The sequence below is a fragment of the Arachis hypogaea genome, chromosome 5, assembly GCF_003086295.3.
Source record: "Arachis hypogaea cultivar Tifrunner chromosome 5, arahy.Tifrunner.gnm2.J5K5, whole genome shotgun sequence".
NCBI classification, from domain to species: Eukaryota; Viridiplantae; Streptophyta; class Magnoliopsida; order Fabales; family Fabaceae; genus Arachis; species Arachis hypogaea.
In genome coordinates this window covers 63,833,083-63,838,900 of record NC_092040.1, presented here as the reverse complement: position 1 = coordinate 63,838,900, position 5,818 = coordinate 63,833,083, and positions in this window count along the sequence as shown.

Sequence of the window (5,818 nt, the reverse complement as noted above, 5' to 3'; positions counted from 1 at the left end):
AAAAACTACCTAAAAACAATGCCAAAAAGCGTATAAATTATCCGCTCATCACAACACCAAACTTAAATTGTTGCTTGTCCCCAAGCAACTGAAAATCAATTAGGATAAAAAGAAGAGAATATACTATAAATTTCAAAATATCAATGAATATTAATTCTAATTAGATGAGCGGGACTTGTAGCTTTTTGCTTCTGAACAGTTTTGGCATCTCACTTTTTCCTTTGAAGTTTAGAATGATTGGCTTCTCTAGGAACTTAGAATTTTGGATAGTGTTATTGACTTTCCTAGTTAAGCATGTTGATTCTTGAACACAGCTACTTATGAGTCTTGGCCGTGGCCCTAAGCATTTTGTTTTCCAGTATTACCACCGGATACACAAATGCCACAGACACATAACTAGGTGAACCTTTTCAGATTGTGACTCAGCTTTGCTAGAGTCCCCAGTTAGAGGTGTCCAGAGCTCTTAAGCACACTCTTTTTGCTTTGGATCATGACTTTAACCACTCAGTCTCAAGCTTTTCACTTGGACCTTCATGACACAAGCACATGGTTAGGGACAGCTTGATTTAGCCGCTTAGGCCTGGATTTGATTTTCTTTGGCCCTCCTATCCATTGATGCTCAAAGCCTTGGATCCTTTTTACCCTTGCCTTTTGGTTTTAAGGGCTATTGGCTTTTTCTGCTTGCTTTTTCTTTTTCTTTCTATTTTTTTTCGCAAGCTTCTTCTTTTTCACTGCTTTTTCTTGCTTCAAGAATCAATTTCATGATTTTTCAGATAATCAATAACATTTCTCTTTGTTCATCATTCTTTCAAGAGCCAACAATTTTAACATTCATAAACAACAATATCAAAAGACATATGCACTGTTCAATCATTCATTCAGAAAACAAAAAGTATTGTCACCACATCAATATAATTAAATTAAATTCAAGGATAATTTCGAAATCCATGTACTTCTTGTTCTTTTGAATTAAAGCATATTTCATTTAAGAGAGGTGAAGGATTAATGGATTTTATTCATAGCCTTAAGACATGGTTACTACATACTAATGATCATGAAGTAGAGATACAAAACATAGATAAACTCAACATATAAAAAAAAACCGAAAAGAAGAAAGAAATAAGAACAAGGAATGAATCCACCTCAGTGGCGTCTTCTTCTTGAAGGACCAACAATGTCTTTAAGCTCTTCTATGTCCCTTCCTTGCCTTTGTTGCTCCTCCCTCATTGCTCTTTGATCTTCTCTTATTTCATGGAGAATGATGGAATGCTCATGATGTTCCACCCTTAATTGTTCCACATTGTGGCTCAAATCTTCTAAGGAAGTGTTGAGTTGTTCCCAATAGTTGTTGGGAGGAAAGTGCATCCCTTGAGGCATCTCAGGGATTTCTTGATGATGAGCTTCCTCATGCATCTCTTGAGATCCGTGGAGGGTCTCTCTTGCTTGCTCCATCCTCTTCTTGTGATGGGCTTATCCTCTTCAATGGAGATGTCTCCTTCTATGATAACTCCAGCTGAGTAACATAGATGGTAAATAAGGTGAGGAAAAGCTAGCCTTGCCATGGTGGAGGGCTTGTCGGCTATTTTGTAGATTTCATTGGAGATGACATCATGAACTTCTACTTCCTCTCCAATCATGATGCTATGAATCATGATGGCCCGATCCACAGTAACTTCAGATCGGTTGCTAGTGGGAATGATGGAGCGTTGAATGAACTCCAACCATCCTCTAGCCACAGGCTTGAGGTCCAGTCTTCTTAGTTGAATTGGCTTGCCTTTGGAGTCTCTTTTCCATTGAGCTCCTTCCACACATATGTCCGTTAGGACTTGGTCCAACCTTTGATTAAAGTTGATCCTTCCAGTGTAGGGGCATTCATCTTCTTGCATCATGGGCAAGTGGAATGCCAACCCCACATTTTCCGGACTAAAATCTAAGTATTTCCCCCGAACTATTGTGAGATAATTCTTTGGACTCGGGTTCATACTTTGATCATGGTTCCTAGTGATCCATGCATTGGCATAGAACTCTTGAACCATTAAGATTCCGACTTGTTGCATGGGGTTGGTTAGGACTTCCCAACCTCTTCTTCGGATCTCATGTCAGATCTCCAGATACTCATTTTTCTTGAGCTTGAAAGGGACCTCAGGGATCACCTTCTTCTTTGCCACAACATCATAGAAGTGGTCTTGATGGCTCTTGGAGATGAATCTTTCCATCTCCCATGACTCGGAGGTGGAAGCTTTTGTCTTCCCTTTTCCTTTTCTAGAGGAGTCTCCGGCCTTAGGTGCCATTGATGGTAATGGAAAACAAAAAGCTTATGCTTTTACCACACCAAACTTAAAATATTGCTCGCCCTCGAGCAAGAGAAGAAAGAAGAGAAGAAGAAGAAGAAGAAGAAAATGGAGGAGAGTGAGGGGAGATGGATTCGGCCAAGGTGAAGAAGAGGGGATTTGTGTTGTGTGAAAATGAAGTAGAATGGAGGGGTTTATATAGGGAAAGGGGAGAGGGCAGGTTCGGCCATTTTAGGGTGGGTTTGGGTGGGAAAGATTTTTGAATTTTGAACGTAGGTGGGGTTTATGGGGAAGAGTGGATGGATGTTAGTGGTGAATAGGTGATTGGGAAGAGAGATTGAGGTGATTGGTGAAGGGTTTTTGGGAAGTGTGACATGGGGAGGAGTAAAATAGGATTAGGAGGTAAGGTGGGAATATAGTAGGTAGGGATCCTGTGGGGTCCACAGATCTGAAGTGTTAAGGAATTCCATCCCTGCACCAAATAGGCATGTAAAATGCCTTTGCACACCATTCTGGTGTTTAAACTCCGAGTGGTGCACATTCTCGGCGTTCAACGCCCACATGTAACATGTTTCTGGCGTTGAACGCCAGTTTCATGCTTGTTGCTGGCGTTCAGCGCCAGCTTTTCCTCTAGGTACATTCCTGGCGTTCAGCACCAGAATGTTGCTTGTTTCTGGCGTTGAACGCCAGATTCATGCTCTGTTCTGGCGTTGAACGCCAGCCAGATGCTCCTTACTGGCGTTGAACGCCAGCCTGTGCTTCCTCCAGGGTGTGATTTTTCTTTTGCTGTTTTTGATTCTGTTTTTAATTTTTCTATTTTTTTCGTGACTCCACATGATCATGTACCTAATAAAACACAAAATAACAATAAAATAAATAAATAAAAATTAGAAAAATAAAATTGGGTTGCCTCCAACAAGCGCTTCTTTAGTGTCAATAGCTTGACAATGGCTCTCATGGAGCCACAAGTGATCAGGTCAATGTTGTATAGTCCAACACAAACTTAGAGTTGGTTGTGCCTCCAACACCAAACTTAAAGTTGACTGTGGGGGCTCTTCTTGACTCTGAACTGAGAGAAACTCTTCATGCTTACTCTCTTTTGTCACAGAGGGATGACCATGTGCCTTAAACACAAGGTAGTCCCCATTCAATTGAAGGACTAATTCACCTCTGTTGACATCTATCACAGCTCCTGCTGTGGCTAGGAAAGGTCTTCCAAGGATGATGCATTCATCCTCTTCCTTCCTCATGTCCAAGATATGAAATCAACAGGGATGTAAAGGCCTTCAACCTTCACTAACACGTCCGCTACTAATCCATAAGGTTATCTTACTGACTTGTCTGCCAATTGTAATGAGAACAAGGCAGGTTGTACCTCAATGATCCCCAGCTTCTCCATTACAGAGAGTGGCATAAGATTTATCCCTGACCCAGATCACACAGAGCTTTTGCAAAGGTCATGGTGCCTATGGTACAAGCTATCAAAAACTTGCTAGGATTTTGTTTCTTTTGAGGTAAAATTTTCTGAATCCAGGTATCCAGTTCACTAATGAGCAAGGGAGGTTCACGTTTCCAAGTCTCATTACCAAACAACTTGGCATTCAGCTTCATGATAGTTCCTAAATATTGAGCAACTTGCTCTCCAGTCACATCTTCATCATCTTCAGAGGAAGAATAGTCTTCAGAGCTCATGAATGGCAGAAGGATATTTAATGGAATCTCTATGGTCTCTATATGAGCCTCAGATTCCTGTGGATCCTTAATAGGAAGCTCCTTCTTGCTTGAGGGACGTCCAGGAGGTCTTTCTCACTAGGATTTTCGTCCTCCTCCTCCCTTGTGCATTCGGCCATATTGATTATATCAATGGCCTTGCACTCTCCTTTTGGATTTTCTTCTGTATTGCTTGGAGAATACTGGGAGGAGTTTCAATGATTTTCTTACTCAGCTGGCCCACTTGTGCCTCCAGATTTCTGATGGAGGATCTTGTTTCACTCATTAAACTGAAAGTGGCCTTTGACAGATCAAAGACTAGATTGGCTAAATTAGAAGTGTTTTATTCAGAATTCTCTGTCTGTTGCTGAGAAGATGATGGAAAAGGCTTGCCATTGCTCAGCCTATTGCGTCCACCATTGTTAAAGCCTTGTTGAGGCTTTTGTTGATCCTTCCATGAGAAATTTGGAATGATTTCTCCATGATGAGTTATAGGTGTTTCCATAAGAGTCACCCATGTAATTAACCTCTGCCATGGCAGGGTTCTCAGGATCATAAGCTTCTTCAGAAGCTGCCTCTTTAGTACTGTGGGATGCATGTTGCCATCCATTCAGATTTTGAGAGATCATGTTGACCTGTTGAGTCAACACTTTGTTCTGAGCCAATATGGCATTCAGAGCATCAATTTCAAGAACTCCTTTCTTCTGAGGTATCCCATTATTCACGGAATTCTTCTCAGAAGTGTACATGAATTGATTGTTTGCAACCATATTAATGAGTTCTTGAGCCTCTTCAGGCGTTTTCTTTAGGTGAATAGATCCACCTGCAGAATGGTCCAATGACATTTTCAAAAATTTAGATAGACCATAATAGAATATATCTAATATGGTCCATTCTGAAAACATGTCAGATGGACACCTTTTGTCAGCTGCTTGTATCTTTCCCAAGCTTCATAGAGGGATTCACCATCTTTTTGTTTGAAGGTTTGGACATCCACTCTCATCTTGCTCAGCTTTTGAGGAGGAAAGAATTTATCCAAGAAGGCCGTGACCAGCTTATCCCAAGAGTCCAGGCTATCCTTAGGTTGTGAATCCAACTGTATTCTAGCTCTGTCTCTCACAGCAAAAGGGAAAAGCATGAGTCTGTAGACTTCAGGATCAACTTCATTCGTCTTAATAGTCTCACGGATCTGCAAGAACTCAGTTAAAAACTGATAAGGATCTTCAGATGGAAGTCCATAAAACTTGCAGTTTTGTTGCATTAAGGCAACTAGCTGAGGTTTTCAGCTCAAATTATTGGCTCCAATGGCAGGAATGGAGATGCTTCTTCCATCAAATTTGGACATTGGCTTTGTGAAGTCACCAAGCATTCTCCTTGCATTATTATTATTTTCAGCTGCCATCTCTTCTCTTGTTCTAATGTTTCTGAAAGGTTACCTTTAGATTGTTGTAACTTAGCTTCTCTTAATTTTCTCTTCAGAGTCCTTTCAGGTTCTGGATCAATTTCAACAAGAGTGCCTTTTTCCTTATTCCTGCTCATATGAAAGAGAAGAAAACAAGAAAAGAAGAGGAATCCTCTATGTCACAGTATAGAGATTCATTTATGTTATTAGAAAAAGAAGGGGAGAAGAATGAGAAGAGTGGGTTCGGATATTTAGGTGAAGAGAGGTGAAGAGAAGTGTTAGTAATTAAATAATTAAATAGAATAAGAGAGAAGAGATAGAAAATTCGAAAATAATTTTAAAAAAGGGTTAGTAATTTCGAAAATTAAAGATGAATTAAAATTAAATTAAAATTTGAAACAATTAGTTAATTAAA